Source organism: Loxodonta africana, chromosome 2, assembly GCF_030014295.1.
Source record: "Loxodonta africana isolate mLoxAfr1 chromosome 2, mLoxAfr1.hap2, whole genome shotgun sequence".
Lineage (NCBI taxonomy): Eukaryota > Metazoa > Chordata > Mammalia > Proboscidea > Elephantidae > Loxodonta > Loxodonta africana.
The window spans coordinates 64,724,454-64,742,890 of record NC_087343.1 but is presented as its reverse complement, the minus strand read 5'-3'; the positions used below and the strand labels follow the sequence as shown (position 1 = coordinate 64,742,890).

Genomic DNA, 18,437 nt, shown 5'->3' with positions numbered 1-18,437 from the left:
AAAAAGAATCGTAACCATCCCTCAGCTTCAATAGTTAACTGTTGAAGTTAATTATTAACAGCTTCAACAGTTATTTTTTGGCAGATAAATACCTTGATATTTAATCCTATTGTAAATGGTGTCTAAAAGATTACTTTTTTGTTGCATTTACTTAGTATAAAATTGATTTTCGTGTTCTGAATTTTGTATCCAACGACCTTGCTAGACTTTTCTATTAACTCTAGTGTGAATTTAGTTTAGTGTGACGCTTTGGATTTTCTACATCTACCTTATAATCTACAGACAATGACAGTTTTGGATCTTCCTTTCTGTAGTTGACAGCATCTAAAGTGATCTGCAAGGGTCTCCACCTACTAATATAAATGCCCTTGTGTAACCACCTCCCCTTGAGTGTGGGTTGGACCTAGTGACACACTTTCAACAAATAGGATACAGCAACAGTGATAGGATATCACTTTCAAGATGAGATTACAAAAAGACTCTGGTGTCCATCTTGTTTGCCTTCTCTCTTGCGTTCTCCCTCTTTTGCTTTGAGGGAAACCGACTGCCATGTTGTCCCTTCCAGCAGCCAGTTAGGACCTGAAGGCTACCAACAGCAACGTGAGTGATTTGTAAGAAGATACTTGCTCCTCAAATGACTGCAGCTCCAGCCAATACCTTGAATGCAGCCTTCTGAGAGACCCTGAGTCAGAGGACTCAGCTAAACTCTGCCTGAATTTCTGACCTACAGAAACTATGAGATAGTAAGTGTTTGTTGTTTTAAGCCACTAAACTCTGGTGTAATTTGTTATGGAGCAATAAATAATCAATACTCTTTCCAATCCTTATACCACTTGCTTCTTTTTTCCTTACTTCACTGGAGACCTCCATTATATTGCTGAATAGAAGTAGGGATAGGGGCCCTCATTATGTTGTTCTTGATTTCAAAGGGAAGGCCGTCATTATCTTGTTCTTGATTTCAAAGGGAAAGCTTTTAGCATTAGGTTGTTGACACCTTTTATCATATTAAAAGAAGCTCTTCTATAAATAGATTGCTTAACATTTTTGTTTGCTTGTTTTAGGCATAAGTTGATGTTGGATTTTAATCAAATGCCTTTTCTGTATTCATTGAGGATTTTGTAGGTTTCATCCTTTAATCCATCAATGGGAGTAAATGACATTAATTGATTTTCTAATATCAAACCAACCTTGCATTCTCGGGTGTAAGTCTAAGTCATGATGGGCTACCATCTCAATATAAGATTTTGTTTCTGATATTTAGTTTTTCAATTTATGTTCATGAGTAAAAAATTTCTTTTATTATTTTTATTACATTTTTGATCAAGGTTATAAATTGAGCTGGAGAATAGCCCCTTTTTGTATTCTCCCAAAGATTTAGTGTAAGGTTGAAATTATTTCTTTCTTGAATCTTAAGTAGAAATCACTGGTGAAGTCATATGGAAATTTTCTACTTTTTGGTGCTGATTTTTAAAGTAATTACACCGAAGTCAGAAAAATGGTTTCTATAATTTCAGTGTTTGAAATTTGTTGAGACTTGTTGCATGGCCAATATATGGTCAAATTTTGTTAACATTCTATGTACACTTGCAAAGAATATCAATTCTACAGTTGTTAGACACAGTTTTTTCCTTATCTCTCTAATCTTGTTTACATTGTTTATATTCTTTCTGATTTTATATTGTCTGGTTTCATATTAATTGCTGAGAGAATTATTATATCATCCCATTGAAATTCATTATGATTTCTTATATCTTCCTGGTAGACTGACCTTTGTATCATTATGAAATACTACGCTTTATCTCTAGTAATGATTTTCTTTGCAATTATTCTGTATTTCTTAGATGTGTCCATTATAAGGAGTGTATAAGTGTAATGATGTTTTACGGTCTTTGTTTTTAACTGTAATACTTAGATAATTTATATTTAATTACTTTTGAAAACCTGGTGGCATAGTGGTTAAGAGTTCATCTGCTAACCATGAAGTTGGCAGTTCAAATCCACCAGGTGCTTCTTGGAAACCCTATGGGGCAGTTCTGCTCTTGCTTTTATTCTTTAAAGGAATTTTCACTGGGTATACAATTCTAGCTTGATAGTTATTTTATTTCAGTATGTTGTAGTTCTCATTCCTTCATCAACTGGCTTCCATTTTTGCTGTTAAGTCAACTGCAAGTAAAATTGCCACTACTTTATAAAAAAAAAAAACTACTTTATAGATAGTGTCTTTTTGGGGGCTGACTTCATTTAAGATTTTCTCTTTGTCTTTGGTGTTCTGTAGTTCACAGTGATGTAGCTAGGTGTGTACTTTCTAAAAAAACTTGTCCTGCTTAGTATTTGTTTGGCCTCTTGTATTAGGGGATTTGAGATCTTTAATTAGTTTAAATATTGCCCCTGTCATAATCTTGCCTCTAATTTTGAATCTCTAACTAATTTAAATATGTTAGACCTTCCAACTGTTTCCTCTAATTTTTAATCTCTCACGTAGCTTCCATATTTTTGTCTTTTTATGCTGGGCTGTGGATAATTTCTCTAGATCTTTCTTCCATTTTAGCACTTTTCAGATGTGTGTAAAAAAAACCCAGTGCCATCAAGTCCATTCTGACTCATAGCGACCCTATAGGACAGAGTAGAACTGCCCCATAGAGTTTCCAAGGAGTGCCTGGCGGATTCGAACTGACAACCCTTTGGTTAGCAGCCGTAGCACTTAACCACTATGCCACCAGGTTTTCTTTTCACGTGTGTATAGTCACCTGTTAAATTCATATATTAGATTTTTAAAATTTCATGTCTTCTAGAAATTCTGTTTGGGACTTTTCAAATCTCTTTGGTCACTTTTTATGCTTTTCTACTGAGTACTTCTGTTTTAAAGCATGCTGTTTATTTCTCTAGTCATCGTAAATATAGTTTAATAATTTGTATCTAATAATAATGGAATTATTAGTCTTTGTAAGTCTGTTTCTTGCTCATTGTGCTTCAGTTCCTTCTGTGCTTGGTCACGACATTTAAAATTTGAGAAGACAGTGCTGTCTCCCAGAAGGCAGTGCTGGGCATCTACAGGCAGTACCATTATGGGACTACTTTAAAGTAAATTAAAAACTTAACCTTTTTGTAACATCCAGGTGGTAAGGATTTGCATTGCAAATCTGCTCCAGGGCTTATTTGTGACCATAACCCCTCAGGGATGATGTGCCCATCCCTCCTATTCGGCATCAAGGTAACCTTCCTCGAAGTTTCTGAAGATGAGGCAAATTCAATCCCTGGATAGTATGGTGGGGGGAAGGTCTCATATTAATTTTCCCCACCTCAGGTCGCCCATGATTTTAACCTGGCAAGTCTGTCAATTTGTTTCTTTAAGTAAAAAATAGTTATATTTCCCCATAGGGTTTATTCATCTGCTACTTCCTATAATTGTCATTTTTGTGTGTATATACTTTTTCACCAAATTCACTACAAAGCGAACTACTAAGTTACTATTTTAAAACTCCCTGAAAAAATAAGCAAGTGAAAGTAATTTTTTTTACAATATGCTTTATTTTAACAGTTGAGCATGGTAAGGGTTATTTATTCATGATATTGTGCTTCGCAGAGTTTAGGAACATACTGAGCTGACTGGTACTTAGAAAAATCACAACCCCTAAAACACATATAAAATCATATCCAAAGAGTTTAAATCAAATTAAAATTTTTTGAATACTTAAAATTTGCCAGGCATTATGCTACACGCACTTTACATACTTATTTAATTTAATCCTCACTGTAGTTATAAGGTTGTTGTTGTTAGTTGATTCCAACTCATGGTGATCCCATGTGTGCAGAGTAGAACTGTTATCTCCATGTTACAGCTCAGGAAGCAGGCTCAGTAACGTTTGGTAACTTCCCCAAGGCTACGTAGTTTGTGAGTAATATAGTTGGCAGTTACAACAAGCCTGTCTGACTGCAAGGTCCAAGCTTCTGACTACTACATTGTATGGTCTTCTAGTGGGTAGTGTTTTATGAGTTTTACAAGGACTTTTTAGATACTTACATAAAAACTTATATGTTATTTTCTAAGCTTATTACCTCAAATTTCTTTTTGATTTGCAATTTTTTCATTGTTCTAACATAGCTTTGTCATATTCATTTCTAGTTTCTTTTGGTCACCTGCAACAAATATCCTCTGAAGATTTTTTTTTATGGAGTTTCCTACAAATTCCCACAAAAAATGCTGCAACAGTGATGAACAAAAGCAAAGTGACACGCAATGGATCCAACCATATATTTGCTTCATTTTTAGGTATGATTGAAGGTATTGTTTTATTCTTAAATATAGTTGCTTTTATTTTAACTAAGACAAGTAGAAAATATCATAGGGATTATCATTACTCTGTGGGACTCTGATAAGGAACTTATCAAATGAGTGTCCCATATAGAAAAAATTTTAAAAAAGAACACTACAGCAAATTTTCAAGGTTGAGGACAGTCAGTGTCTGAGGAAGGTGATGAAATTTACCCATTCATCATTCTGGTTTCTCACACATTTTTGTGTGCCTGCATCTGCCTTTAGGAAAGACTTATCTGGGAGCATAGCAAATTTAACGGACATATACATCATAACTTAGCACTTGTGTCACACAGCAGCTTGACTCTGATATTCCCACATCAATAAAAGAGTTTTTGTACATTTTCATAGAAAATGTAGGTTTTAAAGAGCCAGCATTTATGAGCTGCTCATGTACAGAAACAGGAAATTAAATATTTCTGCATTTGGAATGTCACAAAAAATATTTTAACATGCTTAAAAAGAAGAATCATTTAAAGTGGCTCTTATTATGTGGTTGTGGCTGTATTAGTTAAATCCTATCTTCACTTTCATCCCAAGAACAACAATAACACAACAAAATAAAAATTAAAAAAAAACTCTAGACATTATGGCCTGGAGTAAAGTAAAATTGTTATCACCTACAAAAACCAGCAGTATGGAGAGATTCAACTCTACTTGTATCCATTATCATAGTATTTTCCTAAATCTGAAGTATACCACTTTAGAATGAGAAGTATGAAATCCTAGTTTTAAGGTATTTGGGATCATTCTTGCATTTCCCTTCGTAAGACAACAAAGTCTGCAAAATAGTATAATACCTTGGCATTACAGCTTAATGGATTTCCAGGCAAGCAAATTACTGTAAAACACAAGTTATTATTATTGGCTCTTAAGGAAATTATTTGCTCCTAGGTACCCAAGTGATTTAAAAGTTGGGATCTCTCTGTTAGTAAACAGAGAGAATTTGTTAATTTGGATCAACTTGGAAATGTATTTATTATTTAGTTTTGAAGAACCATACATTGCCTGGAATAACTAGAGGATGTATTCACTAATTTAGTAGTAAAATGAGTGCCTTCTGATGGATTGTTTGTGTCAGTGCCTAGTTAACTTTAAGGTTCAAACTTTCAATTTGAGGAAATAAAATGGAAACAATGATGGGGCAATAGTGCACTTTTAAAATTTTTTAAAAATGTCACTTTCAGTTGTTTAGTGAAAAAAATTGTGTTGCTATATAGCTTTCATAATTTCCTAGTGAAGATAAGATTTAGTTTAAAAAATGCATTTACAATTTCACAAATTCCACCTTGAGAATTCTTAAGTGGATTGTTTACTTCATCTGAGGATCTAGAATAAATTATGTTTTCCTTAAAATGTCACCAACTGTGCCTATTTCAAAACAAAAAAATGATGTATATATTTGGTTAGGTCTACTCACCAGAAGGAAAAGTATAGTAAAAGTAAAAGTAAAGGAGACAAAGTAAAGTACTATAATGAAATGTACAAAGAACTGGAGTTAGAAAAACGAAAGGGAAAAACATGCTGGGCATTTCTCAAACTGAAAGAACCAAAGAAAAAAATTCAAGCCTCAAGGTGCAATATTGAAGGATTCTATGTTCAAAATATTGAACGACACAAGAAGCACCAAAAGAAGATGGAAGAATTCCAGAGTCACTCTACCAAAAAGAATTGGCCAATGATCAGCCATTTCAGGAAGTAGCGGATGATCAAGAACTGATGGTACTGAAGGAAGGAGTCCAAGTTGCACTGAAAGCATTGGCGAAAAACAAGGCTTCAGGAATTGACAAAATACCAGTTGAGATGTTTCAACAAACAGATGCAAAGCTGGAAGGGATCACTTGTCTATGCAAAGAAATGTGGAAGACCTGGACAACTGACAACTGACTGGAAGACATCTCTGTTAGTGCCCATTCCAAAGAAGGGTGATCCAACAGAGTGTGGAAATTATCGAGCAGTATCATTAATATCACACACAAGTAAAATTTTGCTGAAGATCATTCAAAAGCAGTTGCAGCAGTACATTGACAGGGAACTGTCAGAAATTCAAGATGGATTCAGAATAGGATGTGGAAAGAGGGACATCATTGCTGATGTCAGATGAATCTTGGCTGAAAGTAAAGAACACCAGAAAGATGTTTATCTGTGTTTTATTGACTGTGCAAAGGAATCCAACTGTGTGGACCATAGCAAATTATGGATAACATTGCAAAGAATGGGAATTCCAGAGCACTTAATTGTGCTCATGCTGAACCTGTACATAGGCCAAGAGGCAGTCATTGGAACAGAACAAGGGACTACTGCATGGTTTAAAATCAGAAAAGGTATATGTCAGTTTTGTATCCTTACACCATACTGTATGCTGGGCAAATAATCTGAGAAGCTGGACTATATGAAGAAGAACAGGACATCAGGATTGCAGGAAGACTCACTAACAACCTGCATTATGCAGATGACACAACCTTGCTTGCTAAAAGTAAAGAGGACTTGAAGCACTTAAAGACCTCAGCCTTCAGTGCGGATTACACCTCAACATAAAGAAAACAAAAATCCTCACAACTAAACCAATAATCAGCATCATTACAGCCAGAGAAAAGATTGAACTTGTCAAGGATTTCATTTTAATTGGATCCACGATCAACGCCCATGGAAGCAGCAGTCAAGAAACCAAACGCGAATGCGTGATCATATCTGCTGCAAAGGACCTCTTTTAAGTCTCAAAAAGCAAAGATGTCACTTTGAGGACTGAGGTGCACCTGACCCAAGCCAGGGTATTTTCAGTCATCTCACATGCATGGGAAAGCTAGATAATGTATAAAGAAGACCAAAGAAGGATTTATGCCTATAAATTATGGTGTTGGTGAAGAATATTGACCATACCATGGACTGCCAGAAGAACAAACAAACCCGTCTTGGAAGAACTACAGCCAAAGTGCTCCTTAGAAGCAAGGATGGCGAGACTTTGCCTCATGTACTTTGGACATGTTCTCAGAAGGGACCAGTTCATGGACAAGGACATCATGCTTGGTAAAGTAGAGGGTCAGCAAAAGAGAGGAAGGTCCTCAACGAGAGGGATTAACACAGTCGCTGCAACGATGACCTCAAGCACAGCAACAATTGTGAGGATGAGGCAGGACTGGCAAGTGTTTCATTCTGTTGTACTCAGGGTTGCTATGAGTCAGAACCAACTGGATGGCACCTAACAACAATAACAACTCACTTTATGATACCTCCTTTTGAGCTCTCCTATTACAACTGAGAACAATTGCAATATCTAGAGCCTTTTCTAGAGAATAGAAAATATTCTCCCTTCTAGTCCCACACGTTTTACTTAGAGCTGCCAACAACTCTTTAATAGTAATAACGAGGTAGTTTCCTTAAGTGGTATAGAATAGATTGCTCTGTATGTCTAGTAGAACAAATAAAGATTTACTTAAAAACAAAACAACAACCAAAAAATAGGACTAAAGATTATTTTATCATCATGAGAAATAAGTAAACCATAATTGATACTTAAATTACTTGTATTTTGATCAGTGTAAACTAATCCAGTGTAGGACTGAAGAGACCTTTTGCTCACTGTTTCCACTAAGAACACTTGACCTTTGAAGGGCCCTGGCAACAAAAACATTTCAGTGATAATTTACCAAGATAGCAGAGCTGTTTACTGTTAAAAATAGTCATGCCCGGGTAAAGTGCAATAAAAATGTCTGATTTTCTGAGAGCCCGCAGTTACAGCTTTTCTCTAGTTACTGATATCTATATCTCTGTGTCTGTATTTTTTAATTAGGTGTGTTTTAGACTCAGAAGTTATTAAAAAAAAAAAAAAAAAGCAAAGTCAAATCATGTGTTGAAAGATTAGAATCATGTGGCTGAAAGCTACTTCACATGAGATCCTAAAACAGACCATAATAAGAGGCACAGAGGAAATAAATGAAACCAGCCGTCATGCCAGTGATTCAGCATAGTAATCTATTTTGAAACCAGGATTTTTATCCGTATGCAAGCTTGTCCTGAAGATTTCAATATTTTAAGAAGAATTTTGATGCTTAGAAAAAAATTTTAAGACTTTTCTAAATAGAATGTACAGAATGGTCAAATCTGACCAGATAATCCTGTTTTTGTCGTCCAACTTGTAATAATCACCTGAACCAATCATTAACATTTAAAGCATACACCAAAACCATTTGTAGATTGCTTTATAGTTTCTTCTTATCGAAATGTTGAGTGTAATTAGATACAGTTACTGCTTAAAGCTGATGAAGATTTTGATTTCAGAAAATTCTTCACTCTTATCTTTTCAGAGAACTGAATCAGATGATATATTAAGGCCCTATGAATCGACTCGATGGCAGTGGGTTTTTTTTTTTTTTTATGAGGTCCCTGGGTTAGGATGTTTGACTTTTCACAAGTTGTGATCCATCGAACAAGGACTGAGGTTCCCAGTAGAGGTCAGTCTTGTGTTGGTAATTATTGTACCATAAAGGAAAAGTTAGAGATTTTATTAAAATACCAGCATATTTCATATACTTAGTGAGTCACGAATTGTGGAAAGAAGAAATTTACAAAATGGCTCTATTTACTGTAATGTAAGCAACTGTGGGTAATATTTTGGCTCCATTATAGTTTTTTTTTTTTTCTTTTCAAAAACTCCAGAAGACTCATAATGAAAATGTTCTACATCCTACTATGGTGAGTAGCATCTGGGGTTTTAAAAGCTTGTGAGCCGCCATCTAAGATAACTCCACTGGTCTCACCCCGTCTGGAGCAAGGGAGAATGAAGAAAACCAAAGACACAAGTGAAAGGTTAGTCCAAAGGACTGATGGACCACAGCTACCACAGCCTCTACCAGACTGAGTCCAGTACTACTAGATGGTGCCTGGCTACCACCACTGACTGCTCCAACAGGAATCACATAGAGGGCCTGGACAGAGCTGGAGAAAAATGTAGAACGAAAATTCTAACTCATGGAAAAAAAAAGTCCAGAAATACTGGTCTGACAGAGGCTGGAGAAACTCCGAGAGTATGCCCCCCACCCCCCGCCCCTGGCACCGTTACAACTCAGTAATGAAGTCGCTCCTGAGGTTCACCCTTCAGGCAAAGATTAGGCAGGCCCATAAAACAAAACAAGACTAAAAGATCACACCAGCCCAGGGGCAAGGATGAGGAGGCAGGAGGGAACCGGAAAGCTGGTAACAGAGAACCCAACGTCGAGAAGGGGAGAGTGCTGATGTGCCTTGGGGTTGGCAGCCAATGTCACAAAACAATACGTGTATTGTTTAACTAGAAGCTAGTTTCCTCTGTAAACCTTCCTCTAAAGTACAATAAAAAGTTTAATAAATAAAATCATCTATATGAGACCAAATGGTCAATAATTACTTTAAAACAAAGATGAGTATGTACAGGGGCAGGGAAGGTAGATTAATGGAAATGGAATAACTAGAACAGAAATAATGAGAATGTTCATGCATTTTGAAGAATGTAACCAATGATACGGAACAATTTGTGTAGAAATTGTGGAATGGAAACCTAAACTGCTGTGTAAAACTTCAGGAAAACACAATAAAATATTATTTAAAAAAACCCAGAGGGCTCCATAGCTTGCTAAGTGCTTTCCAAAAGTGGGCTATAAATGGTGGAAATGAACAATTATTTTAAGGCAGCAGCAAATAATTTGGGGTACATGTCAGATTATTGGAATTTGAAGCAAGAAAAATTGTCTGCTAAATTCAGTTTGAAAAAAAACCACAGAAGTAGGATAGTTTTGTGCGAGTCAGCCCCTTGCCTTAGCTGTCCCCATATTTGCAACATGGGGACAGATGTGCTTGCTCTCTTTCTTTATAATAAATCTTGTTTTATTCCTCAGACTAATTTTTTTAATCTCTAAACTAAGCAATTTATAACAAATATAGAGATGGAAATCTAGGATAAAACATATTTATAAATAATGCCTTTGGAGTTGTTGATGTCAACATACAATATAAACCCAGAAAATATCTTTGGGGTTGTTGTTGTTAGGTGCCATCAAGTAGGTTTCGACTCATAGCAACCTTATGTATAACAGACGGAAGGTTGCCTGGTCCTGTGCCATCCTCACAATTGTGGCTATATCTGCGCCCATTATTGCAGCCATTGTGTTGATTCATCTCATTGAGGGTCTTCCTCTTTTTCAATACCCTCTTTGAGGTTACCGAGATGATAATAGACTTTACTGGAGGTAGACGGTGAAGCAGAAGGAGCAGTGTATTAGAAACAGTAGTGATGCCACAGAGTAGTTTGAGGAGGTGTTAGTCTCCTGTACCTTAAATAAATATATAATTAAGTAAATGTATTTGCTGTGCAAATAAAACCTCAAGGCAAGTCTCCTAGTCTCCTCTTTCCAACCAAATTGTTACCCAATGGTCTTTCCCACTAGAATTTGTAGCACCCATATTGGTTAGAAATCAGAAGGATATGTGGGTTTTAAGTTGTAGCACTGCCAGCAAACAGTTGGACATGTAACAATGAGTAAGTCACAGCCTCTTTGGGCTTTTGGTTTCCTCCTTGGAGAAGTGAAGTGATTGGATTTCAAAGGTCATAAATGTAAATGTATTCCGGGTTCAGGAGGCATTAGAAGTTGCTGAGAGTGGAGGGGCCATTGCAGAAATGGAATGTGCAGGCCCTACAACAAAATACTTGATATAAAAAATTGTAGAGTGTCTTGTATTGGCCAACTGAATCATAGGTGCAGAAATGATGATTTCTGGGTTAGGTGATTTATAAGGTCTCTTCCAGTTCTACTCTTCTGTGAGTTTTTTTTTTTAAGCCTTTCTCTACACAGCCTTTTTGCCTTATGCTTATTTTCCTCTTTTTCCATCTGTAGTAGCAAGCTCAGTTCTATGTTAGATAGAAGATAGCCAGTCAGGGCGGGTTTAAACTCAGTGCTAATGCACCACGAAATTTTAGCCTTGTCCTTTCTTGTTGATAGCTGCCATCAAGTTGGCCCCTGATTCATGGGGACCCCATGCACAGTGGAATGAAACACTGCCTGGTCCTGTGCCATCCCCGTGGTAGGTTGCAGCTGAAACCATTGTGATCCATAGGGTTTCCATTGGCTAATTCTTGAAAGTAGGTACTGAAGCCTTTCTTCCTAGTTGATCTTCGTCTGCTGGAGGGTCAAACCTGTCCAGCATCATAGCAACACACAAGTCTCCAGTGAAAGACTTCTGGTGGCTGTGCATAAGGTACATTGGCTGGGAATTGAACCCAGGTCCCCAACATAGAAGATGAGAATTCTACCACTGAACCACCAATGCCTCGTAGCCTTGTTCTTAGGCATAATATGTGTAACTTAACTTGAACTACCATTTCCCCTGTTTACATTATTATGCCAATTTGTTTAATCCGTAACAAAAGTTTTCCCTCATTAATGTCAATAGTTGTGTGTTATGTGTGTGTACCTATCATCTGTTGATAAAACACTGAAGAATTTCATTAGTTATTGTGCCAACTTAAATTGCTAGAGCAAACCTGTCTCCCTGCATGGTTTATTTTAGGTAAAAGGTAGCTTCTTACCTCATCTTACAACATCATCTTGTTGGTTAGATCAAAACAAGTAATACTTTTCATTCCTAGAGAACTTTGTACAGTGATTTCTTACATATTTTTCTCATTTAATCCTTTTGAACCCTAGAGGGCAGACAGATGCATACAGTTGCAAAATTTCAACTCTCGTATGTCTCAGGTGATCTGGTACCCTCCCCATTCCACCACACTAAATTCTGTCACCGGCAGGTGAGGTATGTGGGCTTGATCCAAGCAAAATGCTGAAGGAGGAAAGTTATCTTTGTTCCCTGTATCCTCCGTCTATTCTACTTCTTTCCCATTGCAGTCCTTTTCTCAGTTGTACCCATGTGTTTGCTGAGCATTAGAGTTTTATGAGACCCTTTTAAAAAAGTTTTTTTTTTTAGGAGCTGGTTAATCAGCCCTAACTTAATGTTCACCACAGTGATGATGACCTTTGCCTTCAACATAACGCTTTCATACTCCACTACATATCTTCATGATGACTAGTTAGCTATCCAAATAGTTAGAACACTTTCATTCATTCAGCTTTTGTAGAACGTAATATGCCAGGCCCTGCACTGGGCAAAGATGGAGGAAGAAAGGCAGCTTTAACTTTACAGGAGCCTTAGCCCAGGAGGGAAACAAACATGCCTATATGTAGCTGTAGGCAATGAAATCTGTGCCACAGATCCCTACAGAGTGCAGTGGGAAGAAAGATCATTCTTCCAGGACAGTTAGACGGACATGGAAAGTGTTACTGGGGCGTGTTTAAGCTGAGCCCTGAAGAGTGCATCCATCAGGAAGGAAGGCAGGACACAGGCTTTTTCTCAGGAGGATCAGCATGAAATAAGGCTCGGGGAAAACTGGAAATGATTTACCATTCCATACTGTCCAGATAATACTAATATTTTAATCTAAGGTCTTAAATGGCTTTATGTAAAGGAGTGATTAGTAAGGGGATTTTGTGAACTATGGCAAGGCTGGCAAGGTAGTAATTTTTAATCGAAAAAAGATTTTTGTGTGTGTGTGTGGCATCTCTCAAATAATGTCTCCAAGTTGGCTTCCTCTTCTACTTATTCCAGCCCAGTAGATCTAGATCACACTGCTTTTTGGAACTATATTTTGTATCCCTTTTAGTTTGCTGATACATCATGGTTTCCTCTTCCACGTTTTTATAGGATACACCCGTGTCCATTTGTACCAGTGCATTTATATAGGTTGCAGTAAATTGTTGGTGTTGATGAATTTTCTGTGTGTTTGATTTAAAACAGTGATCCTTTCGATTGCTGGTTTCTATTTTTCCATCAACAGCCTGATATCCCGTGCCTCTGGGCCCTATACTGTTCCTTTTCATTACATTTAATGAATATTTGAACTGGTTCTGCAAATGCATTGCCTTAATTTTGTTGCCCTCAGTGAGATACTTTTAATATTTTCTCTACATGTAAACTGAATGTTTTCTTTTGGCTTTTCTTTAATTTCCATGTGGTTAGTTTTTTTAGTCCCTTTCTACTGCAGGGAGTCTGGATATTTACAGATTTTTCCCTTTCACTCTATCTTCAATCATCTCCTTTTTGCATTCAATGAACACATCCATCACAATAAATGATCTCCTCCCCATTTGTATTCACTTGCATTTATTTAAACCAGACTCCTTTTTTATATCATTATTAATGTTCATGGTAATTTTAGTAGCTCAGGAAGCTGAGTATTAGAGCTGGCACAGAGCGTCAAGTTGTCCTATTAGATCAAATGACTCACATTGCGATGCCTGTCTTCAAGTTTTATCATTAAGTCAAGAACAAGGTTGTATGGCTTTTTTCTTAATTGACTCACTATAAAATGAGAGGATTAAGTAAGCATTCTCTAAATTATTCCCAATTTCATTAGGATGTTCTTGATTTGATAGACTCTTCGTGCACTGAAAGATGTAAAACATTCTCATTACTAATTTTGAACATTTTTACAACCGGAAGTCCAGTTTTATAAACTCATGTAGCTCCTGGTAGGTATAAGTAGAGGACTGAGTTATAAGTAATTAGTAATTGTTGTCCTTATATGGTATTCCTTTACTAGAGTCTATAATGATGTAATTTTAAATTCTTATAGTATTTTTATACTTCATTTATATTCTTTCGATATAAATTAATGTTTTTATATCACTATGCATATCATCAAAGGAGCCCTGGTAACGCAATGGTTAAGTGATCAGCTGCTAACAAAAGGTTGGAGGTTTGAACCTACCAGCCATTCTGTGGGAGAAAGACCTGGCGATCTGCTTCCATAAAGAGTTTGGGAAACCCTGGGGGCAGTTCTGCTCTGTCACATGGGGTCGCTATGAGCTGGAATCTACTCCACAACACAACAACAATAATATGCATGTCGTCAGTTTGCAGATGGGAGGGAATGATATAATTGGCAGGACTTGTATTGCTGTTCTTTAGGCAAAAACAAACTAAGCCTAGAGATCATAAAACTTTTTATAGTTTGTTCAGGTTTCTCAGAAAATGTCTTTGAGAAGTAGCTCCTTGTGCTTCTGTGAACCTCCTGAGCTGGTCATTCTGCTGCAAGACAGCATCCTGCAGCAAAGCGTATACCAATCCAACAATTTCTGCATGTACTATTCAGTGATATCAGTTGTATTCTTTACGTTGTGCAACCATTCTCACCCTTGTTTTCTGAATTATTCCTTCACTGTTAACATAAACTCACTGTTCCCAAAGTTCCTATCCAACCTTTTGAGTTGCTGTTTTCAATATGATCCTCAGTAGATAGTTCTTTAAAAGAGCACAGTGCTCAAGGCAGAAACCAGAATCTATCTTTCAATTGATGTTTCACAGTTTAATTGGCAGCATTTTTTGTTTTTAAGTGACACAAAAATGAATGATGTCCTAGATTGCGGCATTTTACTTTATTTTCTAAGGACAGATAACGGAAGGTGGTCCATGATCTCAGTGACTTTGCTTAATTTGTTTGAGTACTAGTTTATGCATTGAGTAAACTTTCTTGTCCTTTCCTGGACCTTACTTGTTTTCTGTCCTGATCTTTTCTATTTATCTTTGAACTTGTCATTTATTTATTCTCCTCAATCAGTAGAAGTATGTAATGGGAGGTAAAAGTTTTTGAAATATACTTTGTACTCTTTGAATTTCTGTGTATACAGTTTTATTCCTGGTCAGGCCCATGCATCTTTCTGTAGCAGGAGGAGAAAAAATGAGAAATCATGGAAATAGAAATGGAGTTAGGACTGTTATGGCCAGAATGCAAAGAAAAAGAGTCAACTTACAGGGTTCTTGAATAATGCTGGCAGTGTGGAAAGCTTGACTTTGTCAAAAGAAGGAATTTTCTAAATTTCTTTAAGGCTCAGAAATATATCTAAAGAAAACTTTGGTAGGCTAGATCTTAACATTTATTACAGAGCCTAGAGGGTTTGGTCTCTCTAGGAAGGATTTGGATTAAAGCAAGTCAAGGCCCTGCCCTTTTTGGCCCCATGAGACAATGGGAGGAGCATGCCAGGAGGAGGGCATGTGAGAAGGTCAGGGACTAAGGTTACTGTTTATTTCTTAAGATACTTGCTTCCTTCCTTCTTGGGGCTATGTTTTAAATGGGGAGAATGTAGAAACATCAAGACAGGCATGAAGGAGTGTGAAAAGTTTTGAAGTGGTTTGCTCCTTTTTCAAAGCAATAAGGGAGGCCAAGGATTTTAATTCTAGGCCAACATCAGCCTTTAACTCTAGGCCCTGACCAATGTTGTGAGAACAATGACATGAAGGTAAGCTTGGAGAAAGCTAGAAGGGTGAGCCTGAGGCTGTGGTCCTGGCTTCTAGGGCCTGCGCTTGGTGTGTACGGTTTCTTCACACCTGGAGTGGGGTCTCAGAAATGCTGGAGGGCCAGTGGCCCAGAAGATGCCTGATCAGAGTCAAGAGACTGCTGTGTGAAAGATTTTCCAAAGCAGGAGCCAGGATCGCAGTCTCTAGTAATGATTACCATCATTTTCTGCCAAAGACCAAGTGTGATCAGTTTTATTCACTGTAACCAGTTTAGGGAGCTCACCAATCTACCCCTCTACAGATGAAAACAATGAAGATCCAGGGAACATCTTTTGAATTTGAGTCCTGCTTCTTTCACTCATTTCTTTTCTTCCAGAGAGAAGAAAGTAAGCTTCTTCATGTACCTAGATGTCATCTTTGGGAGAATAAAGAGTTGGGGAAAGAATTTTGAAACATAAATGTTATCAGTTTGGGTCCACGTCAGGATGTAGAAACCCCACAGTGATTTGAGCAGGGTAAGTTTAATATAAGAAATTGTTAAATTATGACCAAAGAGTAACTATAAGATTTAAGATAATGCTATCTGGTATTCTTAGACTGAGGGGAGGGTACTTAAGGAAAGACAAACTTGCAACCAGGGCTCGCTACTCCAGGCTGGAGTTCAGACTTCCTTGGAAAAGGTGAGTTGCAATACACTGGATATTAGAGAGGTTCTCTGGTTTGCCTGGGCTAAAGCTAATCTGTGGTTACTGGGCAAGCAGCAAACAACCCTCTGGAGCTTAGGTGGGTACTGGAGAGCTGCAGCTGGTGGCTGGGTGTGCAGGCATGCAGAGGGAGCAGGGATTCTGGTGTTAACCCCCTGGGGGTTGGCAGTCCACAGGTGAGCCAGAGCTGGTGGCTGGGCATGTGAGTGTGCAAGGGATGGGGAGCATCAATGCAGATAAAAGGCCTAGGGTGTACAGTGTCCATGAGGCAAGTCACAGCCTGTGGCAAGGTGGGTGGACTTGCAGAGGGAATGGAAGAAGGGCTGGAACATGTGGTGGTCCTGTTAAGAGGGCTGTGGCATCAGGAGGACAGTAGGAGACAAATCCGGTGGTGGTAGTGGGGTACTAGTATAAGAAAGAGGACCGGAGCATGCAGTGTTCATGCTAGGAGGGTCATGGGAAGGTGATCAGCAGGCCAGGCCTAAGCTATGAAGTTGCCAAGGAACTATGCCTCTGGAGAGGTGTCTGGGGCAGAATACCATACAACTGACTCACCTCCCATCCTCCTGCATTGCCCCTCCAGCACCTTCTACTGAGAAAGCTAAATGTCATACTCAGTGTAAAGGAGAAATGCTTGAAGAAATTCCATCCCTTTTCACAGAGCATGTATTGAAGAATGAATTTGGAGCTGAGAGGCAATACTTAGTAGGTGGTACACTAAATCTTTACTCTGGAGAGACCAGATCATCCAAAAGAAACTTGGACACTCTCTTAACAGATGTCTAATTAACAGAGTGGCTGGATTAACCAATGTGTTCCAAATTCTCCATAAAATGTATCCAGATTCATGCTCATTGCATGATGTTGACGCGTAGCTGGTTGACTCTGCTCTGGTATGCTATTACATTTCTATTTCCGTCCAAGTTGGGTGTTGTATTTACTTGTATTAGTTACCTATTTGTTCCCAAGCCTATTTATATTTACTGTGTTAGTTTTCTATTGTTGCATAACAAATTATCTGACCACTTATACTATAGTTTCTGGGGCCTGGAATTCTGATCAGCTTAGTCGGGCAATTCTAACTTGGGATCTCTCAGAGCTTGCGTCAAGCTGCTGGCTGGGTCTGCAGTCTTCTGAAAGTTTGCCTGGGGCTAAAGGAAGTTGAAAAACAGCTTACTCACAGAGCTGACAAGTTCATGCTGGCTGCTGGGGAGCCCGTGTAGGCCTCTCCATAAACTGACTGAGTGCTTTCATGACATGGCAGTTGGCTTACCCCCAGAAAGAGCAAAGGAGAAGCCACATGTCTTTTATGATAGCCTCAGAAGTCACACACTGTCATTTCTGCAGTATCCTGTTGGTTATGCAGGTCAACTTTATTCAATGTGGGAGATGACTATACAAAAGTGTAAATATCTGGAGCAGAGGATCAATGGAGGCCATTTTGGGGGCTGGTTACCACACCTGTAACTGTAATAATAAAATTTAATTCTTATAAATACTAATGAAATATAAAAAGATTTATTTATTATTTTTTTTAAACTTAAGTTAATGCTGTAAAAAAAAAACTTGCTATGAGTCAGAATCGACTCGAGAGCAGTGGGTTTGGTTTTTTTTTTTATAGGCTCACTATGAGTCGGAATCGACTCGGCAGCAATGGGTCTCGGGTTAAGGTGAGTATTAAAAATGCTGTTGTATTAGGTCAGGCTAAGACAATCTTAAGGTATTTGGGATGTTTTGTAAAAATATGGATGGATTCTTTTTTAAATAAAACTTCTAAAATAACTTGGCAAGTGGCATTAATTTTTTATTCTACTTTAAAGAAATTGATTGATGGTTTAAAAGTTTTGGATGGGTTAAAAGTTAGACAAACAAACAAGCAAACAAATAGCAGCATGATACCTATATTCTGAGCATCATCAAGAAGAAATTATCTTGTGGCTATAAACTGTAATGAGAGTTAATGTCAGTTTTTAGAGGGAACATTTGATTGAAGAACAAGCCTATGTACAATATGACATCATAAGATGTCATCTAAAAAAATGACAAAGACATCATAAGAAACTACATTTTAAAAAATCAAAGTAATATCTTCAGCAATGCAG

The 18,437-nt window shown here is 37.6% G+C and overlaps 1 long non-coding RNA gene across 1 annotated transcript; it reads left to right on the top strand.

Annotated features, from left to right (window-relative positions):
• The first annotated feature begins 570 nt into the window (after positions 1-570).
• LOC111749969 (uncharacterized) lies at positions 571-17,614 on the top strand. The gene is made up of 3 exons (XR_002785134.2): positions 571-743; positions 4,124-4,270; positions 16,008-17,614. It is a non-coding gene; the product is annotated as an uncharacterized LOC111749969 (long non-coding RNA).
• The last annotated feature ends 823 nt before the right edge of the window (positions 17,615-18,437 follow it).